At 35.2% G+C, this 15,776-nt stretch overlaps 1 pseudogene; it reads left to right on the forward strand.

Moving 5' to 3' along the window:
• Positions 762 to 3,468, forward strand: LOC104736911 (annotated as a pseudogene).

The following is a 15,776-nucleotide window of genomic DNA, read 5'->3' on the forward strand; positions in this document are numbered from 1 at the left end:
TCGTTGAAGAAGAATTTATGGTATCAAAAGCCTATGAAATTGTTGCAAAGGAGATATGAGGTAAAGGAGATTAGAGATGTAGAAGAGTTTGTTGCTTCTGAACCGAGTTCTTGTGCAAAACAAAGGGGTTTTAAAACAATATATTATATTTGATTTATTTGGACGTTTAATACCTAATTGTTTTGGATTGAAATAAAAATACACCAAATTATAAAAACATGTCATTTAAAACCCAAAATAATATGTGTTATTGTTTTCATTTCCAAAAATTTTCAACAAAATCAAAATTTCAATTTTACTCTCGTTATCTAATTAATTTTTAATTTTTAATATAAAAACTTTCAGTTTTCTATTAACATATCTAACAGGAAGTTAATCCCGGTCATTTGCTTCATTCTCTTCTTCCTTCTCCTCTCCCTACTCGTCGTCGTTCCTCCTCTTTTTCATCTTTCATCGCCGTTTCTACCTTCTTTTCATCTCCTGCCAGATAATGATGGACAAATCATTGAACCACAGTCCATCAGTGCAGGTAAATGAGATTCTCTATTTAGATCTGCTAGCCATCGTAATTACCATCGACCGACGTCACTTACCATTCATTAAACATTCAACTAAAAATATTTTTTTTTTAGCATTTGGGCCTCTCGCTAAGAAGCCCAATGATCTGATAGATTTGTTTTTGGAAAGTCATAATATCATATATAAAGGGAACTCGTCCTTTTCATATAACTACTCGTCTATAAAAACAGGACATAGTATACTAAGAACACGACCAAATATGCTCAATTTGCACTAAACAAAAAAATTAAATAAATGATTTTAGTCTCTTTGTTCTTAACAAATTCCTTAGCCATTCTCTTTCTAAAACATATCCTCAAACGAACCACCAAGGCAAACCTACCACCGTCTCCATGGCGGTTTCCGGTGATTGGAAACCTCCATCAGCTCAGCCTCCATCCCCACCGCTCTCTCCGTTCCCTTAGCCGCCGATATGGGCCGCTCATGCTTCTCCACTTCGGTCACGTCCCTATTATCCTAGTCTCTTCTGCTGAGGTAGCTAGTAATGTCATGAAAACACACGATATAAAGTTTGCCAACCGCCCAAAAACAAAAATGGTTGATATACTTCTTAATGGTGGGAGAGATTTGGTATTTTCCCCCTATGGAGAATATTGAAGGCAGATGAAGGTATTTTACTTCCTTAATGTTTTTTTAAAATTTTAATTTAGAGGTTTGTGTTGTCTTGAGGGAGAGATTATAGGAATCAGATTAAGGATTTTTTTCGTTCTCAATTTTAAGATAAATTATTTTTATGTCAATAAAAGTTTTGTGTCGCAAAAGCCATTCAAACACTAAGTTATAAATGTCTTCCTTTCTTAATTAATACACTAAGTTAAAAATGATCTTCCTTTTTTAACAGCTTTATGGTAAAAAATATATGCGCATTCATCAACTAATAACCGAATTCTAGAAATACACATTATTTTCTTGAGTTTCGAACAAATATGGATTTACAAAAAATCCATTTTCATGAGGGAGAGAGAAAAATTATTAAAGTATAGATAGTGGAAGTCTCTACCAATATTAAAATAAAAATAATAGAAAAAAGAGATAGAGGAAAATTCATTCTCAAATAATGACCTATCAGAATCATTCTAAAGATTCATTTCATCCATATCAACATTTTATTGGTTTTTCTTTTATCTTTATAAATTAATATATTTGAGAGAGTTATAGGGTCTCTAGGAATAATCTTGCTCTTAAAAGCTGTTATAGTGACAGATTCATTTTTATTGAAATTTTTTAAAATTTAGGATCAATATTAATCAGAAGAAAACGAAAGTAATTTCTCATACATATTTTTCTTTAAATATATTACCTCTTTTGTAATGATCTTAATGCTTTGAAAATTTGTATTCAGTTAAATTATTTGAAGTTTGTTAACTTTATATTTTTGACGACCAACACCGAATCCTACACAATTAATGTCTTAATGTCTTAATGTCTTAATTTTGTGAGCATTATTATTTGAGTGAATCGAATTATATAAGGAGGACATTAGAATTTTACACAATTAATGTCTTAATGTCTCCATTGGGATGCATGTAACACATGTAGAGTATCTGCGTTCCGAACCTCCTCAACAGCAAAATAGTCAGGTCCTTTGAAAATATAAGAGAAGACGAAGTCAATGTGATGATGGAAAAGCTAGAGAAAGCGAGTTCTTCCTCTTCAACGGTAAATCTAAGCGAGCTCATCTCGGATCTTACAAACGATGTTATAACTAGAATTGTTTTCGGAAGAAAATATAGTTTTGAGGAAGGTAGTGAGATTTCAAGGAGCATATTAAGGAAATTCTTGGAGCTCCTTGGTGCTTTTCCTCTCGGCGAATACATTCCTAGTTTAGCATGGATAGATAGGGTACGAGGTCTTGATAACAAAGTAAAAGAAGTAAATAACGAGATTGATGGGTTTTTAGAAAGAGTGGTGCAAGAACATGAAGATGCTGATAAATTCAAGTCAAGTTTTTTGAGTATATTGCTAATGGTGCAAAGAGATAAAACCGCGAAATTTGAGCTCGATCGAAGCGGGTTAAAAATTATGCTCTTTGTAAGGCAAACTCATGTTTTTCCTTTAAGAAAAGTGAAGCAGGCAGAATCAACTTAACTAATTTGTAAATTTATTTCTTTTTGTAGGATATGGTGCTTGGGGGTTGGGCAATAACTTTCACACTACTTGAATGGACGATGACAGAGCTTATGAGGCATCCAGAGTGTATGAAGAAACTCCAAGATGAAAATCGTTTAGTTCCAACGCGTAGTTTATATGTATCGGAGAAGGAAGTTGAGAAAATGAACTATCTATATGTTGTTATTAAGGAGGTCCTTAGGTTACATCCGCCGGTTCCATTACTTCCCCGGCTATTGAGTGAAGATGTCAAATTACATGGATATGACATAGCTGCAGGAACACAAGTAAGTCCTTACATCAAATAAAATCCATATCGAAGTTCATGTCTAAATTAAAAATATGGTTGTTAAGAAGAGAAAATTATTTTGGAACATAGGTGCTAATCAATTTGTGGACAATCCAAAGAGACGCTAAAACATGGGGAGCAGATGCAGAAGAATTTAGACCGGAGAGGCATTTAAATTCACCTTTGAATTTTTAAGGACAAAATTTCAGTTTCATTCCATTTGGATATGGGAGAAGGGGTTGTCCTGGAATCGACTTTGCCTTGGGTTTGGTCGAGGTGACACTTGCCAACCTAGTCAACCGGTTCGAGTGGACTGTCAAGGGAGGTGGTAAGCCTGATCTTATTGAAGCAACTGGTATTGAAGTTTGCCGCAAGTTTCCTCTTACTGTATGCCCATCTTCTACTTTATTCTCTATGTAAGACTATTTCTGAAGCGACTTGTTTTTTTTTTGTTTTTTTATTCATTCATCAATGATCCCATACTTATTAACAAACCTACTGAATTAACCGAACCAATTATCAAGCAAATCATCGAATAAATCAAGATTCAGGTTACAATCATCAACTTAACATCCGTTCTAACAACAATTATTTCAGGAAAACTAACATCCTAACACAAATCATAACATAACAATCAAAACACCAAAAATGCCTACATCATCATCTTCCTCGTTACCATAATCCCACAGACACACTTTACCTTTACTTGTACCAAACATAAAACAATGCATGAATATTATTAAAAATACTTAGGCAACAAATTACACTGACCAAACCTGCTGAACAGTAGTGTTGATCGATACCCGCACTCGACAAACTTGGTGTTGATTGACGGGAAATGGCCTATTTCACACTCAACAATACCGATCTTGCGTTTTTATATACGAACAAATCAACAGTGCCTATTCCAAATTGAAATATCAAAAATTCAAATAATCTACCTGAACTTTAATTATAGTGCTTTAATCAAAATCCATTGTTGATTATGCTGATCGGGACCAATGTGACGATAATGTGGCAATGAACTAGTAAAATCACTCCTAAAAGACGTCGTTTTGGGCGTCAAAATTTTAAAAAATTGCAAAATTGTCTCTGCCGGAAGGATATAAATTGAACCAATACTTTATTAAATTTCTAATAATTTCACAAAAATATAAATACAGTATAATTTTTATAAATTAATAAACACTGTAAAATAATACAAATTTCTGGTTCTATGTTGGACCGGTGTAAAAACTATAAAATCTAATACAATAATAAAAAAATATTTTATGGAATATCTGAGAACTTTTTAATAAAATAACTAGGATTTAATTCGTTGTACACCACAGGACAATTATTTTATATATAATTTTTTCTTTATTTTTTTTTTTACAAATAGAGTGAGTTTCTTTGATTTTTAGTATTGATGTTACAGTTATATATGTTTTGGTGTTTTCTATAATAAATTAATAATATTTTTTATAGAATTTTTGTGGGTTAAATTCGGGAGAAGTATAATTATTTGAATATTTAAGACTATATGATATCTAAGATTTAATGGTGACGTACGATTTTGTTTTATTTCAGAAAAATCTTACCAAAAAAGAACAGTTTTTTTTCACTAAAACATTAAAATCTTTTAGTTTAATAGTAATATAAAAATTGATTGTAGAAATATTTTAGGAATAATCAGTTATTGTGATTTTGGTGTATATTTATAACACCCTCAAACTAAAAGAAAGATTCGGGGTGGGTGTCGATCAACATCACCTATTTCTAATTGGTCAGTTTGGGTTTAAATTGTCGGTTTGGTTTGGTTCGATTGTTGGAAAACCAAGGGCGTTAGTTTTTTAAGGCCAAAAACTTGACGCCACTGAGAGGATAGTCACTTTTGTTGTTTCCCAAAGAGTTAGAAAGAAGAGAGAAAGTTCAGAGAGAGTTTTGTGAGTTTTTGAAACTTTTGTGTGTCGTTTCTGGAGAATTCTAGCCTTGGGAGTGGTGATCTAGAGTGGTGGTCGGTTGTGAAGCTCATTGTAGTGCCTTGTTTTGTCGTGGTCGAGTCAGATCTTCCTGCTTTAGAGGTGAATGTATGACTATGGCTTATCTAAGCATTAGATCTCTGATTTTCTGTGTTTTTCTGTGATTTGGTGGATTGGTTCCTTGCTTGTTGTGTGTTTTTCTGTAATTTGGTGGATTGATTCCTTGCTTGTTATGGGTTTTTCGTGGTTTATATGGCCTTGTGTGTTGTCCTTGGGAGAGTTGGCAGCGTTGATGTTGTGGGATTAGTGTCGATTTGGAAAATGAATAAAGTTAGATTTGATTGATATGTTTGCCGTTTGGCTGGAAATTTTAATGGTTGCTAACACCAATTTCAGTCACTCAAAATGTTTCACAGTTTTATTTTGTCAGTTGCTCTTTATTTTTGGCATTAATTATTTTTATCTTACAAAAGAGAGAAGAATAGTGAATATAATTTGATTTTTTTCTCATACTTTTCAGATATTTTTTTAACCTTTTTGTATTAAAAAGTTATGGAGAAGAAATAGAAACAAAATTTCCCTCCTTCTCATATATGTATGTGTTTGGTATAACACCATTATCATTATACAAGTTTTCTTCAAACATAAAAAGTAAAAACACATTCATTTTGCTCAAAAATTAGTTCTTATTTCACAATCAATTATTGTAATGACAAAAGTAAAATTAGCATTATAAAAGTTTCTCATTTAACTATATAATTATTTCATATTTTGAATAAGATAATGATTTATTACTCTATAATTTTCATTTAAAAATAACTGATTTCATTTTTCTAATTTATTATGAATTATAGTATTCATTCCACTTTTTATAATTTACTACAAAAATTTTATAAGTTATGATAATTTACTACTATAATCTATTGTCATAATGACAAAAATAATTCTTTAGCATTATAACAATTATCATTTAACAATGTTCATATTTCATATCATGAATTAGAAAATGATTTATTACTCTATATTTTTCATTTTCAAACTTAACTAATTTTATATTTTTATTATTATTTATTATAATGTATATAATTAAACCATTACAAAGTTACTAATCAAAGTTACAAAGTTACTCAACCATTCCTCTTGTACTGTATCGTTTGTTTTCTTTGCTATCTTTAATCTTTTTTTTTTTTTTTTTTGGTCAACATAATCGTTTTCTTTTTACACGTCATTTGTATAACCACTGTGTATAACTGTTATCATTCAAAACCAGTCTAAAATTAGATACAGACAAAGTAGGTAGACAGATAAGCACGGTTTGGGATAGGTCTTTGATTGATATCATAACTTGCTTAATCAACCACACGTTATGTAAATAAATATTTTAAACGAAGAAGTGGAAGTTCCCAATATTCATAGTCGAATCAAATGATATTTTATGTACACAAATTTAATAATGGTCGATAAAATCATTAAAACAGTACCAAATCTTTTATGCAAAATATTTTAAATAAACAAGTGGAAGTTCCCAATATTTATCGTCTAATCACATGAACTTTTATATACAAAATTTCAATAATAGTCGATGAAATCATAAAAGCAATACAAAATCCTTCATGCAAAGAAATATTATAATAAACAAGTGGAAGTTCAAACTAATCGTCTAATCACATGAACTTTCTATAGTACCTAACATCCCCAATTTTATAATTGGAAGTTGGGCCAATTTTGATAGTTCAGCCCATTAGCAACCTAAATGAGCAAAACACAAAACGACAAGGGTTTATGTGTGTCGAAGTATGAGCGTAATACATGGATGTGTATCTCCTTCATGACCGTCAAAGGGAACGTCCATCAAAAACCCTAAGAACATAGCACCTAGATCCTTGTTCTTGAGCAGAAGTGGACGTTTTCTTGTTGTGTTGTTATTGGAAAGAGAGAGGAGGAGAAAAGAGGGTCGTGAGGAGAAAAGAAGAGAGAGAGAGAGAGAGAGAGAGAGAATGGGATGTGTAGAGAGGGGAGAGAAGTACGTCATGGATTTTGTGGAACACTGGTGGGGTAGGTTTGATCATGTCATAACTGTGGAAAGCCTCGGTGGGGGTGGAGGAGCAACGCCGGAGTAACTGAAAGGTGGAGAAAAGAAGAACAAGAAAGAGTTAAGAAGGATATAATAGCAGTTTGAAGAGGCGACTTTGGAGGCTCGTCGGACAACGTATTTGACATTAGTTTATCAATCTACAAACACCGGCGTGATCATCATCAAGCCATGAGCTCGTAGCAACTGATGGAAGTCCAATCGGAGTTATATTCAAGAAGTTATGTTCGTTGCTTCCTGCGTAAGAAATATGGGAACCAGTCCGAACCTGCAACTCTAGAAATCAGATTCGAGGTTGTCTCTTTGAAACAGCGTTCGGTATTCCAAAACTTACCTGATCGAGCTGAGATTTTTTGGGGAGCTTCAGGGTACTATAATCTAAATATTCAATGGTGGGATTGTGATTTTAACGGTTAGTTGTGGTTTTACCCGTGTGTTAGGCTAGTTTGTATAGAATAAATGGTGACATTGTAATGTTTGGTTGGCAAACTGAGGTTGGATGGGGCTGCAGCTTTTATGGGTCTGACATGGGAAAGGAGAATTGAGTTTCAACATTTAAGTGGCAAAGGTGAGGGTGGTAATCGCGGAAACACAATGATTATTTTCTCAGCATGTTCTTCATGAATTACTTGTATAGGCTTGGAAACTATGTGATTGGATATGTCTATTGTTTGATATTGTATGATTTGATATGATGATTAGATGTATGATTATAATGAATGATGACATGATGTGATGAGTTGATGTGTAACATGATGATCGTTGTGTGGTGATATATGAAATGAGATAGTGTGTTGGGGACACAAACATGGGATTTGTTTTTTGCCTCGTGATGGGTGGAACATGGGATTTATTTCAAACCTCGTAATTGGACGAACATGGGATTTTTTTCGTACTTGGCGATTGGACGAACATGGGATTTGTTTTGTGCCATGCTAAGCCGATGGGATTTCGGTTTAGCGATATTGATGATGAATGTGTGTATCAATGAATGTGTTGGTGTTTAGATATGGTTTAAGTAATATTATGAATATGCTAGATTGAGTATTATGGTGAAACCGTTATGCTTGTTGGATGTATGCCAAGAATGTGGAGTCTGATTCTATGCTATGCACTGATTGTTGAATGTGATTAGAATGTCGTCATTGTGTTCACCTTTTTATCTTTTCCCTCAGGTTAAATGCTTTGTGAGTTGTGGAACAAGTTTTATGATTGAAAGAGTTTTATTTTTAAGAAAGAAGCATTTTGGCGGGACCATTTGAATAACACGTTGTCTTAGCCGATAAGGCGGGACAGGTGTTACAATTTTGGTATCACAGCACCAGGTTATGTCAAATCGGTTCTGACCCGGGAGGCAGTCCTGAGGGAGATTGAATTTTCTTGAGCATGTAGGCTTACAAGCTGAAGTCATAAGTTGACTTGGAGAAGTTAACATTGGTGGAAAAGAATGCTACTAAGGTCCGTAGTTTTTCTTGGAGTCACATGCAGCAACCAGAAGTTGTTAAAGAGCTTGCTAGTATTGTTAAACGAAGTACTTGACACACATGGAAGGACGTGATGCTCAAGTGGATGGAGGTTTGGGGTGCTAGCTTCTAAAAAGTCAAATGGACATTTGATGAAATATTGTTGAAGGATGTTTTTGGAGTTGGTGCCATAACTTTAAAGATGAGGTGTTTCATAAAGATCACTAGTTGAGGTTATTCTAGTGCTTGGAGAGCACAAAAGGTAATTGCAGCGGAGGAAATGGAAATAAGAAGTGTGGGAGGAAACCACACAACAATAATTCACATTATGGACTTCTACAGAGAATGTGTATATGTGTTAAAGATGATTTAAAAAAAAAAAGGAGGATTGCAAGAAGAGGAAGACGCTAAGTCTACAATGTATGAAGTTTGATAGAAGGTATAGGAATCAACTAAGGATAGTGGAATGAAGATCACTAAAGATTGTGAGGAGACATTATTTCTATTTGGTGTTCGATGAATGCAGAACAAACATTATGTGGTGAAGGTGCATTACATGAGAAGTACTACCTAAAAAAAAAATGCATGGAAGTGTGAAACCAAAAAGGAACGGGGATCCTAAGAGAGTGTCGGGAAAACACTGTGATAATTTTAAAAGTTGGGAAACTTTCAGAGGGATGTTAATTTTATTGAGTGAGCGCAGCAGAAGCTTGAAGGATCATGTAACTCTGAGTTGCACAAAACCGTAATGGTCACAGTTAATGTGTACACTTCTGAACATTTTTAGACAAGGTTGTATGTTGGTGAATTGGTTATTTTCACAAGTCAAGGTAAAGAGGTAATGGAAAAACCATTTGTTGAAAATTGGAGTATTCTAATCAAGTTTTAGAACTATTTGAAGAATGTGTGTTATGTCTAAGCGAAGGAAAGCTAAAGGAACTATGACACTTGACGATCCAAGTGGTCATATGGATAACATCGGATACGCGTAAATATAAGTTAAAGTTTGTATTTGTTTAATCAAAAATTGAATAGTAAATGCAGAGAGGAATTATTCTACTGAACGAAAAATAGAGTTGTTACACACTCTAACCAAGTGGAAATTTATGATTCGTTGTTGATCGGGAAAGTTTGAAAAAAAAAAATCGAACTGAGCATATAGACAACAGATGCAAAAACAAAAACCTCTTAGGTATAACTCGTGTAATAGAAAAAAAAATAATTACTACCTCTGTCTCATAAAAATTGATGTTTTGAGATATTTTTTTGTCCCACAAAGATTGATGTTTTGTAAACTTCAAGAAGTAATCATTGAAAATATTTAAAAGTTTGAATTGTTATTGGTTTAAAATTAAATAATATCTCTTTAGTCAAAGGAAAAAATATATTTAAACTATGTAATCATTGTTTAAAAGCTTCTAAACATCAATCTTTATGAGACAGAGGGAGTAGATGATAAGGGAAATAAAATAACGTTTTTAACAATTTTCATATTCTAAATTTTCTATTGTTGTAACATCCATGTTCCAGAATTATATTTTGGGTTATGATGAATAAACCAAAACGGGATTTTAGTTAATTTTGGTTTAATTAAATTCTGGTTTAATCTAATTAAACCAAAAACCCTTAATCTCCCACATAAGTCACGCCTCCTCTCTAGTTTTTGCTTTTGTCAACATTGAGAGAGAGGGAGAGAAAGTGTGAGAACTCTTGGTTTTATGGTGTAAAAGAGGAAGAGAAGAAGATCAAGCTTTTTCCTTAGAGCAAAGAGAGAAACATAACTGTTAGGTTTGGTAGAAGGAGAATCCGACTACTCAAATCATTTCTAAAGGAGATATCGGCAGTTTCGTGGGGAGTTTCTTCTCAGTCATGGATTGAGACCAGCGGATGTTTCAGGATCGATAGCGGTTGCATTTGAGATCTGATCGTGCTGCAATTTTGTGAGAAGATTCTGGACGTGTAGGGCTAGCTTTTCACCGGAGGGATTTGATAATTAACGGGCGTTTCTGGGCTGTTGCAGACGTTAGGAGAGTCTCAACGGGTTGTATTTGTGTTATAATCAGTTTGATAAGGTGAGTGCGGGACCATAAGCTTATCTAAGCGATTGGGTTGTATGACTTGTTTTGTGTGATGATGTGTAGGTGTGGTGAATGTGTTATTGGGAGTTCTTTTTAATGGATGGTTTGTTATATTATGTTTGTGGTTGTACTCTTGATTTGCTTGTGTGTATAGCTCGTAGATGGGAGGATCGCCTCACTGAGTATTTTTGGTAATACTCACGCATCTTATTTTGTTTGTGGTGCAGGTAATGTGTAGCGTGGAATCATGGCAATGAGTAGAAGGATGATCTAGGGTCTCTTTTGTGTGTTGGTGGTTATATTGTTCATGTTGGAACCTTGCATAGGCATGTGTTAGGTTGTTGGTTATGATTTATGTTTCCGCTGGGAATGGTTTATATTGGTTTACAGTTTTTGTTATAATTGAATATTATGGGATATTTAATTATATTATTATAAAAAAATGGGTCGGGTTGTTTCAGTTTGGTATCAGAGCCCTTACGGTTCTAGGGCGGGTTAATGGATGATTTAGAGTGGCTTAAGGAAATTTAATTGGTGGAATTATTTTCCTGTTGTTTGATGAATGATGTTGTTGATATAATTGATTATGAGTAGTTAGTCAATTTTCATATGGTATGGAGTTCTAAGTTTCTATTGTCAAGAATTAAATAAAAGGAAAACACCAACTCTTATTGCCAAAAGAAAGAAAAAGGAAGAAAAAACAGAGCAAGAGAAAAGGAAGGAAAACGGAGACACCGACTAAGATCATCACCCTGCATCAGGTCACCCGGGGTAGAGAAAGATTCGCCCTCGAATCTTCATGTTCTTCTGGTGGAAAATCTGGAACGAGATGCTTCACGTTGAAGACGTCAGAACAACGAACCTCCAGAGGAAGACGGACACGAAATGCATTTGCGTTTATTTTTTCCAAGACCTCCAAAGCTCCAATCTTTCTTGCTTTCAGCTTCTTGTATTCACGAGGGGAGAAGCAATCACGAGTTAAGACTGCCCACACAAATTCTCCCACACGGAATTGAACATCTCGACGATGTCTATCAGCCTCTGCTTTGTACTTTGCCGACGAAACCTTCAAATTATCATGAACCTGCGCATGAATAAAAGAAAGATTGACCACAAAGTATACAGCTTGACCATGATCACGAGTAGCATATGGTGTGACGCCAAGATCAACAGGACCTCGTGGCACAAGTCCATACACCACACGAAATGGGCTAAACTGAGTACTTCTATTAACGGCATGGTTGTGGGCAAATTCCGCTTTGCATAATACTGTATCCCAAGATTTTATGTTGTCATCTACAAGACAACGAAGCATATCTCCCAAAGAACGGTTCGTAACTTCCGTTTGACCGTCGGACTGAGGATGATATGCAGAGCTCATGTCAAGGCTAGTCCGAAGCATACGCCAAAGAGAACGCCAAAAGTGACTAAGAAAACGAGAGTCGCTGTCTGATACAATGGAGCAAGGCAGTCCATGAAGCCTATAGATCTCACGAAAAAAAAAAAGAGCCACTTGAACTGCATCTGTTGTCTTTTTGCAAGGTAACAAGTGCATCCTCTTAGGTATGTTTTTGTGGCCACTTGAACAAAAACCACCATTTAGGTATGTTTCGAGCCTTCAATGAGATTCCACGGTAAGTTGTTTTGTGTGTTGTTAGTCGTTTTGTGTTTTTAGCTTCTATGAGGGAAGTGCACTTGGATATTGACAAGTTGTTGGAAAGTGGGGGGATCACGCTGGTAATGCGAAATACTGTTGGCGATGAATTTTAAAAGTAGATGTGTTGGAAATGGATTTCCGGGAAGTTAAGATGGAGATTTAATTTGAATTTTTCTTTTGGGACTTGTGTGTCAGGTGGAAAAGAAAATAGGTCAGGAATCCTATAAATGGAAAGTTTCTATAAATAGAAAGTTTCTAAAAATAGAAAATTCTATGAATAGTTAGGACTTGTCTATTTTTGGAAAAGGGATGTGAAATGTCATAGTGGCGGGAATGTTTAGAGGTTGACCTGAAGAGTGGTCACAGATGAGATGATCAGTTCTCATGGATTTTTGATTGGTGATGTCACAGTGATAGGAGAATTTGCGAATTCTGGAAAATTGGAAGTTTTATGAATAGTTAAAACTTACTTATTTTTGGGAGATGGGTGAGTAAACAGCCTTAGTGGCAGGGATGTTTGAGGTTGGCCAGAAAAATGGTCATGATGGTGGTGATATTCTAGTGAGGGAATATGGTGGTTAGTATGACATTGCGATATTTTACGCATACAACGGGAGGTGATTCTAGTCGGAAAGTGCTTGGAGACATCAAGACTTGTTTGCTTTAGTTACGGTGGGTCCTGAACAACTCATAAGGAGATGGTGGTTCTCCTGAGGGGATGGTGGTTCCCATGTGTACCGATTGCTTGAGGGCTGGTTGGCCCTGAGAGCGGCAGAGGAGATGGTGGTTCTCCTGGGAGATGGTGGTTCTACGGAGGGAATGGTGGTTCCCCTGGTACCGAGATCTTGAGGGTGACGACCCAAGGGTGAGACGGTATGGCTCGAGGATGGTGGTCTGAGATTGAGATCAGTATAACTCAAAGGTTTTGACCTGAGAGTGGATGAGTTTGGAGCAAATAATGTTGATGTGTGGTTTATTTTGCTTCAAAATCTTTTATCTTAAAAAGATCACACAACGGCTGAAAGTGCACAGCTACTCAGTAGTAGTATTTAAGGATCAATCCCACAAAGAGAGAGAGTTGTTGTTTAGAGAATCCATCGGAAGAGATGTAAGGCTAGGACTCGATAAAATGGGGGGTTTTGGTTGTCAAGGTCGTAAGTAAGCAATAAACGTAAATAAAAAGCAAGTAAAATAAATAAAACAAGCGTTGGGCATCAAGGAGAATCGCAGGGGTTTGATGATCTAGTTATCTAAGAAAGTTTATGATTATTTTGTTTATCTAAAACTCGGACTACAAACCACGAATGAACCGTTAACTTATAGTTCACAAGCTAACCGTCTAAGTTCCCTATACTACGAGACTCAACTGTAGCAGGCAACGACACATAGATCAGAGAATTTTAAACAGGTTTGATTCTAATCCATGAAGTTCCATAGGTAAGGGGTATGTGCTTCCTATGACACCTCACACATCTAAGCTAGGTCAAGCACACATGCAAGTTTTTGGCGAAGCACACACACTTTAGATCATAGTTAGTTCATGAGGCTAACTTAAAGCATTAAGCAAAGACTTAGAATTAAAGCATAGAATAAACTAGAATATAAATCTAACAAACCCTAAAAATTGCCACCTAAACTAAGATCATCTCCCCCTTTTGATTATCTCTTTAAACCCAACTAGAAAACTACTCTAGCATGTTTAAAGGAATCATCAAAGCAAGGTTTAAACAATTCATAAACATAAAAGAAGAAATAGAGAAAAGGCTTTTAGATATTACTTCAATGATTGTCAAACAAAGTTGTAGGATCTTCTTCCTTTAGAAATAAGGACAAAGCAAATAGAATAGTAAGAGTATGGTAGATCTTCAAAGCTTAAAAGAGATGGAATGAGAGAGGTCTCTAGTCGTGGCTACTTCTCTGGTCGTGTTTCTTGGCTGCTCGATGAAGGCACACACTAAACCCTAGGTTTAGAAGAGTATTTATAGGGTTTTTGAAAGCTTAGGGTTTTGTAAGCGTAAAAACATCTTTTCTTGTTGACTGTAGAACAAGAGGCGGATGAGGATGGTTCAGGACCGTCGTGACTCCTCCGGTCTGGGCCGCCGTGATGGTTTCTAATCAGGCCGTCATTAAAGTCCACTTGGCTTCAAACTTATCTTCTCGTCGGTTTATAACACGTCTCGGTAAATCGGCCATAACTTCCTGCTGAGTGAACGGATTGACTTGATTCTACTTGGAAGAGAAAGCTGACTCTCTCAGCTTTCCATAGACACCAAGAAATTCAAAATGAGAGTTCTGAAAGTTCTTCAAAAGTGTCCCGTATTGTAAAGATCTTAATCCGTCCTGAAACGTACTTTCCTTGTCTTTTGGTCCTTTTTGCTATAAAACCTGTAAAACCTTCTTGAAACCTAAAATACTTGATAATAGACATTAAAGCCTTGAAATCATATCAAACTCATCCTAAATGCATACTAAAACTATAGCAAAAATGGGTAAAAAAATGATATTATCAACTCTCCCAGACTTAGACTTTGCTTGTCCTCATGCAAACAATTAAAGTAAATCATGGAAAAGAGGTTTTGAAAATAATGGGAATTCACTTATCTTTGGGGATATTGTCTTTGCACTCTTCTTCGCCTTGACATTAGGAACTTACATTTGTAATCCAGCATGAGAATCATCAATGCTCCAGAATCTCCATTTTCATCTCTTTACATAAATTAAGCAATAATTAAAAGTGAAATCTTACCAAGGGAAGATCGATCAATGGCTTGTCGACTCTCTTCAAGCCAAGACTTTCTTCGTATGATTCATTTCCTCTCCCTTTTCTCACTTCCAAGTTTTTCTCCCTAATTTTCTAGGGTATCATTTTTTTTATAGGTCCCTTGCTCTTTTTCTTCCTCTTTTTTTTTTGTTTTTATATATTGGACAGGCTTCCATGAAATCCAAAGTATGCACTGGTTTACGCGACGTACCTTGGCTCACTTCTTTGCTACCTATATCCTTATTCATTTCTTTTTTTTTTCTTTTCTTTTCTTTCTCTTTTTTTTTAAGAGTTTCGAAGGGAAGAGAGAGGGGAACATACTTTTGAAGAAGTGTAATGTCTTGTGTGGCTTGAATGTAGAGATCTTGTCCAATGTATACCAATTCCCAGAGCTTGATAATTAAGTCCGGTTTAGGTCCTATAAAAGTCAGAGACAACGCTAGATCATCCGAATATCCATTGAATAGGGACTTTGGGGATTGTTGAGTCGGCTCACAGTCTTTCCAAACTTCGGTTCTGTTGTCAAGCATAATCAAGAGTCATAAGACTGTTAATCCAAATCAAATAAACCGTTAGAATAAGATCATAATCCCCTACTAATTTTGACTTAATAAAAAAAAAGTGACTCGATAAAAACGTCAAAGTTATTGATGTAAAAAGTGGAAAAATGTCTCAAGTCAACAAAGTAGAAAGTAGCATTAGTATAGGATGGAACATCCTTCCCCCAGTCTTAAATCACACCGTCCTCGGTGGGAAAAAAAAGAGTTGAGGATTAAAAATCATAAGG

This window comes from Camelina sativa, chromosome 13 (assembly GCF_000633955.1).
Source record: "Camelina sativa cultivar DH55 chromosome 13, Cs, whole genome shotgun sequence".
Taxonomy (NCBI): Eukaryota; Viridiplantae; Streptophyta; class Magnoliopsida; order Brassicales; family Brassicaceae; genus Camelina; species Camelina sativa.